The following is a 13935-nucleotide window of genomic DNA, read 5'->3' on the forward strand; positions in this document are numbered from 1 at the left end:
CAGATTCAAATGAGGTCCCTGAAAACACAAGAAAACCAAAAACAAAGATAATGACTCATGCTGTGCCCTCAAACAAGCCAATCACGTGGACCGACCAGCACCAGCAGGCACTTGAACAGCTGATTGACTGTTTGCTCCATCCACCAGTGTTAGGGTTCCCTGATTTCACTCAGCCGTTCATAGTACACACTGACACATCACATCAAGGCTTGGGAGCAGTATTGTGTCAAAAACAAGATGGCAAATTGAGAGTCATTGCCTATGGCTCCCATTCATTGACAGCAGCTGAGAACTACCACTACCATGCAGGCAAGTTAGAATTTCTAGCTTTAAAATGGGCAGTCACTGACAAGTTCATCTATTAGGTCATCTATTAGGATGGTCTGAATCCTGCACTCTGGGATCAATTGCTTTGGTCTCCACCCACATACGTGGAGGAAGTGTTATATTCTTTTATTCGAGTAAAGCTCTCATGGAAGTAACACCAAGCGTCATGCTTGTGACTTATTTCTCCTCTATTTATGTATGTTGTGCATACCTCAACATTTACTCAACTGTTTTATCCGTGTTAACTTGCTGACATACTGAGACGTACTTATATTTTGTTTCTGATAGTTTTTGAGTAGATATAAGTAAGTTTTGTCGTGTGTGTGTGTGTGTGTGTGTGTGCATGCTGGTCCTTGCCTTGTACTTAAAACCAGAACAGCGCTAGCTTGTGTTTAGCCGCAATTTGACATGTGGACATGAAAGGTGTATTTTGTACTTTTATTTAAATAATGTCTTAATGCATTTTAAGTTTACTGTTTTGTACAACTGTTTGTTATGTGTATATTGTTGTATTTTGACAATGCATTCGAGTAAACCTCTGGTGGACGTAACACCAACCGTCATGCTCGTGACTTATTTCTCTTCTATATAGATAGGGGGACAACACCTCGGTGTTGCCGTTGCTATAGCTTTGTGTATTATATGCCTCATTGCGTGCTGCATTATCCCCCTTGGCAAGCACCTCATCCTTGCTGCTGTTAATAATGTTGCTGGCCAGCATGTGGTCATCCAGACTTAGTGCCAGTCCCTGTCCCCTTGTCTCCTATGTTTGAGGCGTGTCTGCCTCAAAGGGGGGAGGTATTAATATATTAAATGTTTATTAAATGTAAATGTTTATTAAATGTTTTAAATACTCCAGATGACAGGTATATTATGCAGTGTTAAAAGAGTAGAGTCTACTATGTAAATACAGGCATACAAGTATGTACTTATATGACACTGGACAGTTATTTCTTGTAACTATGCTGAGGTCCCCACACAATGTACTATAACCAATGTGTCCATAACCTCAATTTGCATGAAGCCATTGGCATACTTACACACCTACTAGTTATTACTGTGCATGTAACGCTCTGTAATGCATAACCAATGCTTTCTGAGATTATTAAGGACTGTGCAAATACGCTAAGTGTTTAGGTGCAAAGAAAGAACAGACTAGACTTCACTGGACTTCACACCACAAGTCATTATTAGCAAGAAAAATACAGGACGGTGCGCAGGAGAGACAGGAGGTCCCAGATATTTGTATAGTAAAAGCGGATTGATGAACCATGCCCTGGACCTAAATACTAACCTGACCTCTACCCGAGGGCGGCCCCCTACGATACACCAAGTATCTGGTTCGAAGATGGCGTTTTGATGCATGGTGGACAAGGACATAGCACAATCTGTTCCCCGTGTGGACCACCTTATGGACATAAGGCATGATGAATTATAGGTGGCGTGAGCCCCATGAACAATGAACAATTGTTATACTGGTATCACAATGTGTATTGAGGTTTTACTGTCACAGTGACGCATACTGGATAGTGTCGTTAAACTTAGCCAGTTGTAGCCACTGTTGAGCACGCAGTGCTGGCAGGGTGGGAATTTTTCTCGCAATTGGGTTAAGAGGTTTTTACGCCCACCCCTGGGTCAGAATCCTTTTGGTAAAAGCAAATGAACACTTGAGTCCTGAAAATACAAGGTAGTGGTCATAAGACCTATCTAAGAATATAGGGACGCAATAGGGACATTATTATTGCATGCAGTAGTCAATTATATTACTTGATATTCAGTAGTGTCATATCTCAACCCGCCCAGGACTCAGTTTCCCAAGAAGCAACACTCACCCCCCAAGCACGCATGCGCTCACCATCCACAGAGTTCTAATCTCCCACACCTGTCACTAATCACACACACACTCTCTCCACTAGTATTCAGAGAGTCATTCGCCAAATGTTCATTGCGAAGTATACGTTCAGTAGACTTGTTCTCTGCGTTTCCAAGCCTTTCACATTCGTTTGCTATCTTTGTTATCTCGACCTCTTTTCCCGTTTACGACTACGCTTTCTGCCTGTCCCCTTGTGCTTTGTTTGTCCGATCGCCTGACCCTTGCTTGTTTTACGACCACGTCTTTGGAACTACCCTTTACTACGCACCCGCTTCTGCTTCTGTGCCAACTCCAGTTCATGACAGAATACTTCGCCTTCCAATGGAAGCAGCGGGGCATCCATGTTAGCCACAAGCCATTAAGGGACATGGTCAGATTATCAGTGACCACGACCAACGTCTAGCCAACCTGACCGAGCAGGTAGCTAGGCTAAGTCAAGCCACGCCATTTGCTGCGGCGGCGACAACGCATTTACCTCCCACACCAGCGCCAGAGAAGTACGACGGAGATCCGGCACGCTGCCGGGGTTTCCTCCTATAATGCTCCCTGTTCTTCTGAACCTACCCAAACATGACGGAGAATCATAAGATCATCCATTTCATGGAAGTTTTGACAGGGAAAGCTGTCCTCTGGGCCACCACGGAATGGGAACAGCGAGGAAACATCACAAACACGTATGATCAACTGACAGCGCGATTCCGTACAGTCTTTGATCACTCGCCAGACAACAGAGAGACTGGTGAGGAATTATTGTCCCTGAAGCAAGGATCACGCTGCGTGGCTGATTATGCCTTGGAGTTTCGCACTGTAGCAGCAAGAAGTGGATGGAATCAACCCGCTCTCAAAACTGTGTTTCGCCAGGGATTAAATGCAGACATCGTGACTGAGCTGGCATGTTGCGATGATCTTTTCCCGTTTACGACTACGCTTTCTGCCTGTCCCCTTGTGCTTTGTTTGTCCGCCTGACCCTTGCTTGTTTTACGACCACGTCTTAGGAACTACCCTTTACTACGCACCCGCTTCTGCTTCTGTGACAACTCCAGTTCGTGACAAGTAGGGATGCACAGAATGTTCGGCAACCGAAATTATTCGGCCAAAAATAGCAAAAAAAAGCACTTTCGGTGTTCGGCCGAATAAGTGAAAAGGCCGAATAAATTTGACTGAACGATGACGTGTTTGATGACGCGACCAAATAGCCTAGCAACCAGAGTGAGACGCGCGAATGTCACAACCTCGATGAGTGGAGTGCACGCATGCACGAGCTACGTGCTCTTCGGATGTTTAATGTGGACACGTGGGTTTGTTTTGTTTCTGTCACGTCGCGAGACGTAAGGGAGTAGAGTACGGAAGCAGGTAAAGACATATTTATTTAAGGACAGGCAGACAAATCCAGTATCTACTATAATACTCGGCGACGTGTACAGGCACGCGAGCGGTACATATCCCCAATATAATCAGCCGTATAGAACCGAATAGAACCATTTTCTGCAATGCACTTTTTAATGCACTTTTTTGTTGTAGGCTACAGAGTATTCCATTCTTTCAGCAGTCATTTATAGGCCTAACATTGGTTATTCAAGGGGGGGTCAAAGATGAACACATCAAAATATTTTTATTTTACTCATTTATTTATTTAAAGTTATATTGTGCCTTGTTGGTAGCCTATGCCTGCTGGAATGAAAAAAAAAAGTTCAGTGTTAAATAAATATTTTGAAATTGTAGTTTTTGTCATTGATTATTTTGTTTGAAAAGCAAGACAAAATAGTAAAAAGCACATTTTGACTATTTAATTTATGCAATGGTGAAAAAAATTAATGGAAAAAATGCGAAAAAAACGTGTTCGGTTTCGGCTTCAGTCGAGAATTTTCATTTCAGTGCATCCCTAATATTCAGAAGACAACAACATAGTATCAACTCACATCAACCAATTACCCAAGCACCTTGAATTAGTTATCTACACAAGTAGAAGCCATGGCAGTGTATTGGTATGTGTGTCCTGCTCAGCCTGGTGATAGGTAATTATGTTATTTTGAATGGAACAGCAGTAAAAGAGTGGACATTTGTTGTCTCCAATAGCTCATAATTTGCTTGAGAGACATCCAGGTCAGGCAATTGTAGAGGTCTCATCTGCCGTAGATGACATAGGGCTGGAGAGATTGGACAGATGGCACGCAGGGTATATAACAGCAACATAGGTGTCCCTTAAATTAAGAGAAGAGTGAGGTTTAGAGATACTCAAAGGGAAGATGTAGGAATAAATTTAAGACACAGGAAAACACAAAGGTAACAGAGTATGTAGTTTATTGAGAATCACTATCATACACATCATACACTGGGGAGGGAACAGGACTTGTCGGAGAATAATTAGTAGGTGATGGGTAATATGGTGGTGTGTTTGTAGCAAAGCTACCATCATCAGCAATGGAAAAAATAAATGGGCCCTCCACAGAGGTCATGGGAGACAGATGAGCCTCAGTTTGATTAGAAACATGAGCATAGGTCACCGATGGAATAATACGATAAGCGGGAGGATGAGGAAACCCTGGGGGTACAGGTGAAGAGCAGAGCCATTCCAGCAGAGCTGTAACATCCACTGTCAAATGTGCCAGCTGATAAAACAAATATTCAACCAGAGAGATTGAGCAGCCGAGAGAGAGAGAAGGTCCAGCTAAATGAGGGCGTTGGTCAGCTGGACAGAGATCAGAGAGAAAGAAATGAGATAATATAATCAGCGCTAAGCGTTGGCGGCTGAAAACAATAAAGCCACACCCCGAACAACAACCAATAACAGAAAAGGGAGGAGACAGAGCAGAAACATTACAAATGCACGTGTCCACAGTAAACAATGTCACACTTATCAAAATCCGAAGAGCATGTGCTCGCTGAGCAGTCGTGCACGTAGCTCGTGCATGCGCGTGCCCTCTCATCTCTCCGAATATGCTGCCGGACAGGGAGATCGTGACATAACCCCCCACAAAACACTCCTCTTCATTGGCGTTCCTGGCCCCCTGGGTTGGCCGTCTCTTCAACCTGGGTCGAGCACTTGGCATGAGCAGAGCTAGCATTGGCCATCTCTTCAACCTGGCACAGTAATGAGTCTTAGGGGGCTGTCTCTTCGGCCTGGGTCAGGAGCTTGGCATGAGCAGAGCTTGAGTTGGCCGTCTCCTCTACCTGGGACAGGAACATGGCATTACATTGGAATTCTGGGGCTGAGGCCCCCTCATGGGTCTCAGGCTGAAACTCTGGGGCTGAGGTCACCATTTTGACCTCTGGATGAAGCTTGGCAGGTGAGACCACCTCATGGGTTTCAGGTTCGAGCTCGGGTTCTGAGGTTGCCATGTTGACATCTGGCTGGAGCTAGGCATGCGAGGCCACCTTGTGGGTCTCAAGCTGGAGCTCTGAGGTCACCATGTTAACCACTGGCTGGAGCTCAGCGGGTGAGACCACCTCATGGGTCTTAGGTTCGAGCTCTGAGGTCGCCATGTTGGCCTCAGGTTGAAGCTCGGCAGGTGAGACCACCTCATGGGTCTCAGGTTCAAGCTCTGGTACTGAGGTCACCATGTTGACCTCTGGCTGGAGCTTGGCAGGTGAGACCACCTCATGGGTCCCAGGTTCGAGCTCTGGTGCCGAGGTCGCTACGTTGACCTCTGGCTGGAGCTCAGCAGATGAGACCTCCTCGTGGGACCTCTCGGCTATAGCTCTTAGGTCGCCACATTGACCTCTGGCTGTAGTTCCGCAGGGGCTTTCTTGTGTAGCAGTTTGTGCTTACGCCAGCTGCTCTTGAAGCATTCCTTTGAGCAGAAAAATGCTACCTGGAGACCTAGCTTCTTGTATGTAGGACACCGCAGCGGAGACTCTTTCCAGCAGCCCCAAGCCATACAGGTCAGTGCCACCTCCACCACGTTGGCCGGAACCTGAAGCAGAGCTGCAGATGCTACCCGGTCCACCCACTCATAATAGAGGTGGAAAGGTAGGTCAGCCATGTTCATCCCATTGCATCCCCTTTCCAGTAAATCCAGATTTTTTAGTTGCCCTGGCTGTGCGAACTCGCAGAAAAAGTTCAGCAAACTGAGTGACATTATTGAGGGCACTGGACCCTGTACAGATCAGCTGCTCTGCCCAGTCATGGGCCGGGCCATAAAACCTGGGACACTAAGAACCCCAGCCACCGGTCTCCATGGGGCGGTGCGCTGGCACTGGGGGCAACGTTGGCAGAAGCCCCGGACTTCTGCATCCATTCCTGGCCAAACAAAGTGATCTCTTAGCTTTTCCAGGGTGTTTCATGCTCCCAGGTGGCCGCCGAGCGGATGGGTGTAGGCCAGGTGCATCAGAGTCTGTGTTTTGGTTTTGGGGACTACCAGGAGGTCCACAACCTCCCCTCGGTGGCAGGCTCGCTGGTAGAGGAGACCACCCCGAACAAGGAAGTAGGAGGAGTCAGGGTCTCTGGTCAGGGTCCTGGTCGACCTCTTCTACCTGTCGCACCTGGGCCCAACAGTGTTTCAGGCGGTCATCCTCCTTCTGCTCCCGGCCAAAATTTCCCTGCCGGTTCACCTGCTGAAACACAGACAACATCGGGTTAGCATGTGTGTGCGGCTTACCTTTTGCTGTGGCGTCTCCTTCTTCTTTCACCAAGTAGGCCTGCCAGACTGGGGTCTCCTTCGGGTGTCGCAGCGCCCTGCCAGTGTTTGGCGCTGGGCTGGCCGGGAACCCTGGCCAGTCTCTTCTGAGGAGCAGGGTCACTGGGAGGTCAGGGATAACAGCAACTAGGAGTGGCCAGGAGCCTGCTTTTCCGCGGACCTAGACCTCGGTCACTGGGACTTCCCTGGTATCCCCATGGACGCAGGTTACAGTGATGGACCCGCTCCAGCCGAGTTCTTTAGGCAGGATCGTTGGCCGGGCGAGGGTCAAGGTACTCCCAGTGTCCAGCAGGGCGGTGACCAGGCTCCCCTCGACCCACACTGTCAGGGTAGGGGCTTTCGGGCCTTCTTGAGTGCCCCTAGGTCCGGCTCCGTGGGCATGTGTTCGTCCATGAGCGTCTAACAGACAGGTGAACTCCGGAGGGTCCTCCCCCCCTCAGGGTAACGCTGGTGGTCGGGCTGGTGGGGCAGGAACACTTGGGGCGAACAACGCGTTCGCCGTTCTTCCCAGCCGAGTTCAAGGGTGGCCAGTGCGCGCTCCAGGGTGGCTAGGAGCTCCTGGGGCATCCCTGGCACATGTACCCCCACGACCTGGCATTCCGTGGGTGGTAAAGCCCTTAAAAACCAGTCCATGGCCACCTTTTCTGCCACCTCGGTGGCAGTGTGTGTGTATGTCCAGCTGAAGCCACCTCTTGGTTGTGCGGATGAGGGCGTTCAGCTGCCCGTGTGGTCTGGCCCCCGGCCGATAAGCCCACCAATGGAACTCCGCCGCTGCCTGGTGGGGAGTCCACCCACACCACGCCAGGATTCCCTTTTTCATCTCCCTATAATCAGCTGCTTCCTCCAGAGTGAGGGCGTAATAGGCCATGCACGCCTCCCCCAAGAGCAGCGGGCCGAGGATGTGTAGCCACTCAGGATGTGTAGACACTGTTCGTGTCAGGCGATGCACTCAAATATCTCTTCGGGGGTTAGAGGGGGAAGCAGGTGGCGGATCTCGCGGCTCGGATCGGGGAGAGGCGTAGCGGCGGTGGGAGTCGCTGTTCTCAAGGCCACTAGTTGTTGTACTGCGGCTTGTAGGCTATGGGCAAGCTGCTGTGTGACCGTTTGTTGCTGGATGCTGACTTCCAGAAGGCATTGTAGCGTGGGGTCCATGCTTCTCACTGACCTCACGTGGGATGGGGGAGACAAAACAAAAAAGCTACCCCCCCCATTTATTTATTTATTTATTTAAGATGGGTGGGTCTGTGTTCATGCCCGCATCCTCCACCAGTATAGGGTAGTAGCCCGTGATGGGTAGAGCACAGACACACAAGAGGCCGCTGTCAGGTGGTAAAATGAGGTTTGCTTTTATTTCTTCCTTCTTTCTTTGGTGTTCAGGGGGAGTGCGTGTGTGTGTGAGAGAGAGAGAGTGAGAGAGAGCGTGCCTGCGCGTGTGTTTGCGTGCAGGCTGTAGTTGCAGGATTCTTCCCGGATTGCGCCGGGCTTCCCGGATGAATGAGGGCTCTTCTGTGCCATCAAGCAACGCCGCGCGCCTAGTCAGAGAGCGAAGGCCTCTTCTGGATCCGACTCGTCTGAAACACAAAACAACACACACACAGAGGGACAGAAAAGGCTGATTAGTTAATGGCAAAAACGTCCAGCAACAATGAGCATTTGGAAAAAACAATGCGCACATGTCATACGAGATTATCCTCCCCAAACGAGCGGAAGAGCGGCCTCTTATACTCTCCCCTTGTTTGCTGGATGGTGGATTTTTCCTGATTGGTGCACCGATCACCGGCCGGGGGTGTGTCGGCGGCTCCGCCCTACCGCTACGTGCTTCCGGCTGTTATTGTTCTTGACGCGGGGCTGTCTCTTCCACGCCAGCACAGTAGTCGGGGAAGGAGCGATTTCAATACCTTGTGCGCCGGCTGTCGGTCCGTCACGACAATATATATATACACACACACACACACAATATACACAGGGCGGTTCAAGAACTGACTCCAGCCCAGAACCATGACAGTGGGAAATGTCTAATAGTGTCTAATATATTTTTCAGAGGAGCAGACTTCAAACACTGAACATTAAGGTTTATTGTATTTGTTTACAAGGTGGAACAGTTTAACGGTTGTTTTTATTTGTATACAGTCTGTAAAATTAACTGAAAATATTAAATTTAGTTTATCAGAAGGTAATTAATGTGTCACGGTTCACACTATGTTCTTAAATTCTGTCATTATTGACCGGCTCAAGTTTTCTTATTGTTACGACACGCCGAATTCGGCGCGGCAGCTCACAAAGTGTAGTGCCGTCCAAGGACTGCCGGAGGAGGACTACACTTCCCAGTCATACCCGCGCTGGAGTTCGCCGGAGTTCTAATTACGATACAGGGCTTCCCTAGCATGAGCCGCTTGAGAAGTAACCGCTCAGCAGCCTCGTCTCTGTTTGTTTACCAAGCCGATATCATTAGAAGTGTTTTCCCTAGTGTAGCCCAGGCTTAATAATGAGAAACACTATTTAGCTGTCTAACCAAGTCACAAAAGGGTTAACTTTGATTTTCTTGTTATCTTTGATGGATTTGTAAGTGAGCAAATGGGTGAACTCTATGAGGCAGTGAACTGACCAATCAGCTGCCAGCTAGGCTCTGTTACAGTTATACCTCTAGGTTAGTGTCTCTGCACGTTCTTTTGGCGCGTGCACCTGAGTATAGGAGGCTGCGTTACCCACTGGGTAAGACGAAAAAACGACATGGAGTGAATTAAACAAGTCCTGTACTCATTATTGCTTATACTGACATATCTTGTTGTAATATAGAGAGTAAAAGAGAGCTGTGCCTGAATCCACTGTTGTCACGGAGCTAAAGGCAGTGAATTCTGCTAAAATGGTGAGTTGTTTACCTGGCGCTAGGCCTCTGAGTTCGCTAGCATTTTATGCTAATTGGCGCTAATGGGTAAGCAATGCGAAGGTGCTAATGGTGGAAAGCTAATGTGAGCCTGCTGTATTCAAATGCATATATGGTAATTAGCCACAATAGGCTAGCGAACTACTGGTTAATGCCTTTGAAAACAACTAATGATTTTGTTTGTGGGTTATAAAAATAAATGTTACTTTTCCCTGCTGTTGCTAAATGGTTAGTTTGTTAAATAATGATGTTAAAAGTTGTGGATTTAATTGTGTTTATTGGAGGTTAAAGAGGTACAATTTTTAGTGCAATCTTTCCACTGTTACCGGTGCAGAGGGGGATAAATAAGCACGCTAACACCTTAATGCCTCTGATCTAAAGTAATACAAGTTGAACGATGTTTACATGCAGTTTTATTCTTCATACTGCTAACGTTACTAAGGTTTCATACAACTTGAGTTAGAAATATGTGTTTTTATGAAGGATGTAGTTTGTGATGTAACTGTACTTTGGATACTGGAGAGAAATTCATATAGTTTTGATACCTGAGAAGAAACATAAGAGCTCTTGTACAACGAGAGAGAGATTTTGACATTTGCATTATAGGTGAACTGAAGTATTATCTCATTTTATTTTATAGTAGCCTGTAGCAGTCCATTTATTCACTGAATGGTAATTGAGAGAAATGACCTGGCCTTATTTATAGGTCAGGTTTTGGTAAAGAGTTGGAAACATCGTGCGGAGATCCTTTCCACGGAATGATGCAGATCCCCACGTTCCAGGCGTTCTCCCAGAGATTCATAGATTCCCAGTCCGGGGGGCTGGGTGGCGAGCCAACCGTGTTTGCGACTGACTTTAGACGGATTGCCAGGATCATCATCTTCATCTTCATGGTGGTAGGACAAACACTAACACGAACTAAAAAGGGCCCAACGTTGGTGACTGAACTCTTGTCAACAAAGGCAAGTGAAACTGAGGACGAACTAAGCTCAAGGGAATTTAAAAGGGGATTTATTTACGTGTGCACGTTATTATTTTAGTTTGTTATTTTTTTCATAACTGTTTTTTGTATATGTATGTACCAGCCCATGTGTGTTTAATACATTTTATGCAAATTGTCATTCTGGTGTGGTATTCTTTTTATTGACCTTCAATTCTCAGGCTCAACAATTTAGCATCTTCTGATTCTGGTCCATATTCATATTACTGATAACCTCTAAGACTACTTTAGACTACTACACCTATGTACATTCTTACTACCTCGTAATAAGGGTTACACTAGTGCTCGACTTCACGCTCGTCTCTCACTACGCTTCTGCCTACGTCCCTGATACACAGCTTACCTGTCCTGTCCCGACTCGATTCTCGTTCTGGATTCTTCCTCACGTCATTCCTCCGCTCGCCCGCGCTTGTCTCCGTCTGCGCTTCGTAACACTTATGCCTACTTGTGTGTTATATTGTGGCACATTAATGTTACCATCTCTACAAAAAAACAAAACAAAAAAACTCTATTAACTGTGCTCCTAAATTTTTGTAATTATTATTAGAGAAACTGTCTTGTGTCTCCCCTCCTGTAAACACTGTAATTGCCTTTTCTGCATTCTCCTGAATTGTTTTCATTTGGTTGGATATTGTTATATTTGATGCATATTTTTATTTGGTTGATTTCATTTTTATTTTTACTCATCCTATATTTTGGGTACTATTTTATTTATATTTTGCTTCTACGAGATGATGCACTTTGAGGATCAGTCTAATTTGATGTAAAGATTTGTACATTAGCAGGCATGTAGCACAACATGGAGGTGAAAGCAGTGGTCTGTTTATTTAAATGTGAAAGTGCAATAAAAAATATTTTGTCCCTAAAATCAATGAATAATCGTGATAAATAATCGAGATCTCGATATTGATCAATGATCAAAATCGGGATTATCATTTTGGCCATAACCGTGCAGCCCTAGTTTGTTGTATAATCTGGCTTCCCTGTGGAGATTTCTTTCTAAGTGTTCTAGACAGAAACCTCCACAAACAAGGTAGTTTTTCAAAAGATGCAGCATGACCCTTGTCCCACGTGCTAAAACCAGCATCAGCAGCTTCCTGCATTTCTCCTTCAGAATGTGACTTTTCTTAATGTTTTAGTTTTCATTTAAAGCTTCTTGTTATTACACGTAACCATTTCCAAACTCTAACTGATCTCTCTGTCTGTGTTTCTTTCTCAACCTGCAACAGGAACTTCTTGCTGTGCCATGTCTGCCTGAAGGCCAGGTGCAGTCTGCCTGGACATCTGAGGAAGAAGTGCATGCAGCACAGTACTGAGGAAGAGATCGAGGTCGCTGTGGACAAGGCCAAGAAGGAAGTCATTGAGTTCCTGTGAAAGGGCAGGTTCTGGAAGTACTCTGAGATTGTCTGTATCTTCCAGAGCCCCAATCCCTGTAGCAGGTATGTCTCTCAAACTAACGCTTCATTAACGTTTGCATTCGTCACCCCCGTTTTACCAGCGAAAAACATAGTTAATGTCGTACATGAGCTGTGTTTGGATGTACAGTCTCTGAGTTTGTCTGGCTATAACAGTCTAGTCTAAACAGTAGATGTTTTATTTTTCATACCTGTCCACCCTGTTTGGGATCCTGTTGGACATAATGAAGGACATTCACTGTGACTTACTGCTGTTGTTATATTTCACATTCTAATTCTCCTACAGTTCAATCCTTTCTTCTTGGGGCCGTTTACACGACGATGGCATTTTGGGACCTGAAAACGCAAACTTTTGAAAACCGTTTGCCGACTGGCCTGGCATGCATAATACAGCGATTTTAGTCGTTTTCACGGATCTGTGTGAACGGGGAATGTTTTGACAATGTTGTCATGTAAACATACCCTTTGTGTGAGAGAGGAGACAAACTGTTTTGCATTTTATTGCAAACACTCAATTTCAACCCTGTACTTCACACCCCACCCCTATTCACACCTTCAGGTACGTATGGGGTTGGCTGGGGGTTGAACAAGACATTCAACATGAAATGAAATGAGCCTGGAAAAAAATTGAAAAACATAGTTAATGTGATCAGGATGTTTAAAGAGCTGTAGAAGAGAGGGAATGTGGTCATGGACTTGCCAAGTCAGCTAGAAGATGTGGGTGCAGAGGATCCTGCACAGTCCCCAAGCCAGCCGGTGGCCACAGAACCCGAGCAGTCTCCCCAGCACACAAGGTAGAGCCCATATTCAGTTCTCATCAATCGAATTTGAACGCAGTGAATGGAGTGTAACACTTCATTTCATGCTTTTTTGCAGGAAGAGGATGTGGGCAGAGATTCACGTGCGGGTTCTGATGGCGAAAATGGGCTTAAAGCAAAAGCATTCCCTCTGCCATCCTCTGCTGAGTGACTTCATCTGTCACCTGGAGATTAACTTGTACGATGAATGTTTCAAACAGGAGGTAATCTCCACAAAACACACTGTAATCCCAATTATTGCACCAAGCGTTTGATTGACACAGCACCAACCCGTGCTTCAATATAACAGGTTTGTACTTCATGGATCGCACTGCTCCCTCTCTGGAGTTTGTGCGTCTGTGTGAGCGAATACAAGAGTACGTCAGAAAGCTGACAGATCAAGGTCAGCAGGAACACTGTGTGGAACTACTTAAACAGCATCAAAAGGTCAGTGGTGGTTCACATTCTGCACAATATCACAAAAAGCATCCTCGTGTTTCAGAGTCATGGGTCATACTTGGAAAGTGGCTCAAATTCATACATATGCATATTTAACCCAAAGGTTCCTGAAGTATCACGTGGAGAACACAGACCTCTCTTTTCGGGATAAAGATCTCCATGACGACAGTGTGGCTTGCATCCAGTTCCTGACATATCTGCAGCCATGCTACACAAAGAAAGTCTGCACGGATATCATTAGCAATAGGTTGGAATTTGCATTTTAATATGCATGTAATAATAATTTAACAATAGGATTGTCATTGATGACTGTTGTTTACAAACTTGATCTATAGTTCACATAGGTTCTTTGCAATCATAGATGTGGCTAAGGACGACTTCCTGGGGATCATCGGGAAGCTGATCGGCCCAGACCGCATTTCGGCCGAGTTCCTGACCAAACACGAACAGGTGCTGGTGCTCTATTACCTGGAGGTCATCGTGATCCTAAAACACCTGCAGCGGTTGCCGAAACACACATGACGTATTCACTGGTAAACTAAT

The 13935-nt window shown here is 46.2% G+C and overlaps 1 protein-coding gene and 1 long non-coding RNA gene across 10 annotated transcripts in view; one reads left to right on the forward strand and one right to left on the reverse strand.

Annotated features, from left to right (window-relative positions):
• The window catches only part of LOC108270637 (NACHT, LRR and PYD domains-containing protein 3), a 118813-nt gene that overhangs the window by 28405 nt on the left and 76473 nt on the right, over window positions 1-13935 (reverse strand). The gene's annotated exons all lie outside the window — the stretch shown is intronic.
• The window catches only part of LOC108270846 (uncharacterized), a 5927-nt gene continuing 1318 nt past the window's right edge, over window positions 9327-13935 (forward strand). The window contains exons 1-9 of one of the 9 annotated variants that reach the window (XR_008397125.1): window positions 9327-9549; window positions 9634-9703; window positions 10428-10617; window positions 11951-12160; window positions 12423-12930; window positions 13013-13157; window positions 13244-13380; window positions 13496-13639; window positions 13754-13935. The exon at window positions 13754-13935 is cut by the window's right edge and continues 62 nt beyond it. This is a non-coding gene — a long non-coding RNA (uncharacterized LOC108270846). The other 8 variants (XR_008397126.1, XR_001813742.3, XR_008397127.1 and 5 more) reach the window with 8 other exon arrangements.

Source organism: Ictalurus punctatus, chromosome 10 (genome assembly GCF_001660625.3).
Source record: "Ictalurus punctatus breed USDA103 chromosome 10, Coco_2.0, whole genome shotgun sequence".
NCBI classification, from domain to species: Eukaryota; Metazoa; Chordata; class Actinopteri; order Siluriformes; family Ictaluridae; genus Ictalurus; species Ictalurus punctatus.